We start from the raw sequence: 6,064 nt of genomic DNA on the forward strand, positions 1-6,064 counted from the left end.
AGCTTTGGCACTTGTCTTCACACTAATTTTCAATTGAAATTTTGAAACTAAGATTGGTATAACATAGGCACCAATTATAGAATAAATTTTGAGCCAAAACAACAAGCACACTTCCCTTTCATTTTTTTTCCTGGATACTGATTTTCCTGCCAACTTGTGTGATTTTTCGTATTTTTTCCTTTTATCCAAATCACTTTTTTCTTTTTTTCTAACTTTTTTCCAGATGTCTAGAAAATTCAGTAAAAATTTCAGCTCAAAATTCGAAGTAACCAATTCTCAGTAATTTTTACAAGTTTGTATGTCCAAGCTGCCAGCACCAGCGATTTTGTTTTTTAAGCATGGTATATTGATTGCCTTGGGCTTACTTTCAACCTTCCTATGTATGTTGAACTCACTAGGATTGTTTACCACAGTTTTATGAGTTCAATATTCACTTAGGATCAACATTTCAGCCAGCAATTCAATCACCAAAACTCAAATTCACAATAGACACAATCATAAGGAAACCTAAAAGTTCAAGAAAAGGTTCATAATCAAAGACTCTCTAAGAATTTTGCATGAACATGTTAAGAACTAATTAACATGAAAGATTTGACTCAAATCAAATAATAGGCTAAAATAATTTCATACACTCATGAACAAATGAGTTAGACAAAGAAACAAGAAAATAAAATTCAGCACAACATAAGAAATCTTATGTGACAAATTTCATGACTAGACATGACTTCTATGACAAAACTACAATAGGTGAACAAGTCACTCTAGATTTTTGAGGTTTTCTTCTACTTTAATATTTTTGTAAGAATTTTATGGTTTAGGTTTCAGCCACAAAAAATAACAAGACAAAACTCAAAGGAACCTAAACTCAACACAATTCATGGTTCAAGAACAAGAACAAGAAATTTGACCCATAGAAAATCAAATCTAGCTTCTATAACAAGTTTAATCGGTGGAAACTCTAAAGAATCATGTTAACAACATTTAGCACAAGACATGTGAGGAGATACATGGAGAAAAATGAAGAAACAACAATAGAAGAGAAGGTAAAGCAAAAAATTAATGGAGGTTTAAGGAGCACCTACTTGAAGCTCTTGTGCTCTGATTACCACTTGATGGAAGCTTGCTTGTGGAGCTTCTATGGAGGCTGGATCTTTGAGCTTCAATGAGGTCCTCTAATGGTGGTTTTCCACCATGGAGATGCAGCGGAAGACAAAGGAGAAGAGGTGAGAGGAGGCGCCATCCATTAGGGAATAAGCCATGGAAGAAGGAGCTTCACCACCAAGATGAGCCTTGGATAAGAAGCTTGGAGAGGATGCTTCAATGGAGGAAAAGAAAGAGGGAGAGAAAGAGAGAGGAGGGAGCACGAAATTGAAGGAAGAAAAAGGGAGAGAAGTTGAACTTTGAGTTGTGTCTCATAAGACTCTCATTCATCAAAGTTACAACAAGTGTTACACATGTTTCTATTTATAGACTAGGTAGCTTCCTTGAGAAGCTTTCTTGAGAAAACTTCCTTGAGAAGCTTCTTTGAGAAAACTTTCTTAAGAAGCTAGATCTTAGCTACACACACCCCTCTAATAACTAAGCTCACCTTCTTGAGAAGCTTCCTTGAAAAGATTCCTAAAGAAGCTAGAGCTTAGCTACACACACCTCTCTAATAGCTAAGCTCACCTCCTTGAGATGAGAAGCTAGAACTTAGCTACACACCCCCTATAATAGCTAAGCTCACCCCCATGACAAAATACATGAAAATACAAAAAAAGTCCATACTACAAAGACTACTCAAAATGCCTCGAAATACAAGGCTAAAACCCTATACTACTAGAATGGCCAAAATACAAGACCTAAACGAAGGAAAAAACCTATTCTAATATTTACAAAGATAAGTGGGCTGATACTTAGCCCATGGGCTCAAAATCTACCCTAAGGCTCATAAGAACCCTAGGGCCTTCCCTTGGATCTCTGGCCCAATCTACTTGGAGTCTTCTATCCAATGCCTTTGCGGGGTAGGATTGCATCAGAGGAAGTACAGGAACAGATGAAAGCCGACATGTCGGCTTTGAAAGAGCAAATGGCTTCCATGATGGATGACATGCTAGGAATGAGGCAACTAATGGAGAATAACGCGGCCACTGCTGCCGTTGTTAGTTCGACTGCTGAAGCAGACCCAACTCTCCCAGCTACTGCGCACCATCCTATCCTAAACGTGGTAGGACGAGAAAGAAGCACACTGGGGCACATCAGCAACCCCCATCTGGGATACAACCGAGTGGCTTACCCCTATAGATTACCACTTCATTACACGCCACCAGTCATACCTGATCACGCGGGTCATGTCCCTCCCCTCATCCTTGAAGGGGAGCCTCCTCGACAGTCGGACGAGGATCACGAGGATCATCGAGAGCATGCCCAAGGAGACATCGATTCCTACTCCCTGGTCCCCGTCGAGGGGCCGGCACCCAACACACTACCTCAGCCCAACCTCACGGGAGAACCTCGAAACCCCCCAGCACAGCCAATATTCTTGTCCACAGAAGGGCCACCCCCAGCAGCGGAAGAAAAAAGGAAACTCGATCTCATCGAAGAGAGATTGAGAGCTGTTGAAGGCTTTGGTGACTATCCGTTCACGGACATGGCTGATCTTTGCTAAGTACCGGACGTCGTCATCCCCCCGAAATTCAAGGTACCTGATTTCGATAGGTACAAAGGAACGACTTGTCCTAAGAACCATCTCAAAATGTATTGTCACAAGATGGGGGCGCATTCTAGGGATGAAAAGTTGTTGATGCACTTCTTCCAAGATAGCTTGGCTGGGGCCGCGGTCGTCTGGTACACTAATCTAGAAGCTTCCCACATACGCACTTGGAAGGATCTGATTACTGCTTTCCTTAGGCAATATCAGTACAACTCTGATATGCCTCCCGACCGGACTCAGCTGCAGAACATGGTTAAAAGGGAAAACGAGTCCTTTAAAGAGTACGCTCAGCGTTGGAGGGACCTGGCAGCACAAGTAGTCCCTCCCATGGTCGAAAGGGAAATGATTACCATGATGGTAGAAACCTTGCCTGTGTTTTACTATGAGAAATTAGTGGGCTACATGCCCTCCAACTTCACAGACTTGGTATTCGCCGGGGAAAGGATCGAAGTGGGCTTGAAAAGAGGGAAGTTCGATTACGTCTCCTCCACAGGCACCAATGCTAGGAGGATCGGAGCAACTGGGGCAAAGAGGAAGGAAGGAGATACCCATGCTGTCACTTCAACATCTGCATGGGTCAAGCCGCCGCAGATCTCCCACGGTACCCACCAATATGCGCAACATCACCCGAGCTTCTCAGCTCGCACCGGGGACTCCTCTAACCCAGCACCCGTACAACCTAGGGCGCCCACGCCCATCCAGTGGGAGGCCCCCCAAGCTACGGCTTCAACCCCGACTCGCCCGGCCAGCAATGCCCACTTTGGCATCAGTTCCAACGCGATAGGGAACTTTCCCCCGAGGCCAACTCCAGAATTCACCCCGATCCCAATGACGTACGAAGACCTCTTTCCATCCCTCGTCGCCAACCAGATGGCTGTGATATCTCCCAGAAGGATCTACCAGCCTCCTTTCCTAAAGTGGTATAACCCTAATGCAACCTGCGCATACCATGGGAAAACCCCGGGCCACTCAATCGAACAGTGCCTGGCCTTTAAACTCAAGGTCCAAAGTTTGATAGAAGCCGGATGGCTGACGTTTCAAGAGGACCGGCCCGACGACAAAACAAACCCGCTTGCCAATCATGGAGGGGGAGCGGTTAATGCTGTCGAGTCAGGTAGGCCGCACAGGTCCAAACCTTTGAAGGACGTGACGACCCCCAGAAGGTTTATCTACGAGGCCCTACAAAAGGGGGGCGTAATTCCCCGCGGTGGGCACAAGAAAGATTCCTGTTTGATGCATCCCGGTGCGCTACATAACATGGAAGCATGTTTAGCAATAGAGGACCTATTGCAACAGATGATAGACCAAGGCCGGCTGGAAGTCGGCGATGAGGGGGGTGAAGAGCAGCACATATGCATGCAATCCGCAGATGAGGAAAGTCTTAGAAAGCCTAAGCCTTTGGTGATACATTTCACCAGAGACGCAGCTCCCCAAATGCCCCGACACCTCTCGGTAGTTAGACCTATTCCATTTCCATACAAAAACAGCCACGCAGTTCTGTGGAGGTATGCGCCTCCGAGTGAAAGGAAGGAAGGAGCCACCGACGTCAGCTCGCTGTAGGCCAAAGTAACCAATATCACATGGCTGAGCGGCATGACCCGCAGCGGTCGCGTGTTCGTGCCCCCTGACCTGTCGGCACAGCCCGCAAACGCTAAAGGGAAGGCAAAGATGATGGAAGAACAAAATGTCAAAGTAATCCCCGCTTCGGACGAGGATGTTCCAAAGAAAGGTCTTTCTGGGAGGAAGGATGGTTGTGACAAGAAAGAGGTATCGCTCGAGGAGGCCGGCGAGTTCCTTCGCATTATTCAACAAAGCGAGTTCAAGGTCATTGAGCAGCTCAATAAAACCCCGGCCAGAGTCTCTCTTTTGGAACTGCTCATGAGCTCTGAGCCTCATCGAGCTTTGCTAGTAAAGGTCTTGAATGAAGCTCATGTAGCCCAAGACATCTCCGTAAAAGGCTTTGGGGGACTCGTCAATAACATCACCACCAACAACTACCTCGCCTTCGCTGAAGAGGAAATCCCTGCCGAGGGGAGAGGGCATAACAGGGCTTTGCATGTGTCAGTCAAATGCATGGACCACGTCATGGCCAAGGTACTCATCGATAGTGGCTCCAGTTTGAACGTGATGCCCAAAAGCACGTTGGAGAAATTTTCGTTTAACGCTTCCCATCTAAAGCCAAGTTCCATGGTGGTCTGTGCCTTCGATGGCAGCCGCCGAGAGGTGAGGGGAAAGATCGACCTCCCCGTACAGATAAGGCCTCATACCTGCCAGGTTACATTCCAAGTGATGGATATTAACCCGGCTTATAGCTGTCTTTTGGGGCGCCCGTGGATCCACTCAGTGGGAGTCGTTCCCTCTACACTCCACCAAAAGCTGAAGTTCATAGTGGAGGGGCATTTGGTCATTGTATCGGGGGAGGAAGACGTCTTGGTAAGTTTCCCTTCCTCTATGCAATATGTGGAAGCCGTGGAGGAGTCATTGGAAACGGCCTTCCAATATTTTGAGGTAGTAAGCATTGCCTCCGTAGATTCCCTCTCTGGGCAGCCTTGCCTGTCCGATACGGCAATGATGGTGGCCTGGGTAATGTTGGGGTACCGCTACGAGCCCGGAATGGGTTTGGGCAAGAATAATGGCGGCAGAACTAGCCTGGTAAGCACCAGAGGAAACCAAGGGAAGTTTGGGTTAGGCTATAAACCCACGCAAGCTGACATAAGGAAAAGTATCGCAGAAAGGAAGAACAGAGGCCAAGGCTCGCAGTTGGGACAACAAGCCGAAGGGGCCCCGCCCTGTCACATCAGTAGAACCTTTATAAGTGCGGGTCTAAGACACAAAGGCCATGTCCCCGCGATAAGCGAGGATGATTCCCCGAGGGGATCGGATTCGGTACGGCCATGTCCTCCTGGTTTCCGACTAGGAAATTGGCGAGTGGAGGAGCGCCCGGACGTTTACGCGACGAGCATAATGTAACCCTTTGTAGCTTTAAAAATCTACGGTTGGGCCTAGGCTTAAGAGTTTCCTTTTGTTAAGGCATTATGTCTATTGTTCTTGAATTTATAATATAAAGATCTTTCTTCATCTGTTCCTGCGCCTCTACCTATTCTCATTCATTTGCATGTTTATTTCGTTACGCTTAAAACGCCAAATCCGACGACGAGTCCCTCGAAGGTACTACTACCCGGGACCCAGCCGTCGATTTCGAGCAAAAAGCGGGACGGACGGAGAGTGAACAGGACGAGGATGTGGGACTTCCCCCAGAGCTGGAGAGGATAATCGCTCAGGAGGACCAAGAGATGAGGCCTCATCAAGAAGAGACAAAACTAGTAGACTTAGGAACCGGTAGTGGGAAAAAGGAAGTAAAGATAGGTACGG

Source organism: Glycine max, chromosome 18 (genome assembly GCF_000004515.6).
Source record: "Glycine max cultivar Williams 82 chromosome 18, Glycine_max_v4.0, whole genome shotgun sequence".
Lineage (NCBI taxonomy): Eukaryota > Viridiplantae > Streptophyta > Magnoliopsida > Fabales > Fabaceae > Glycine > Glycine max.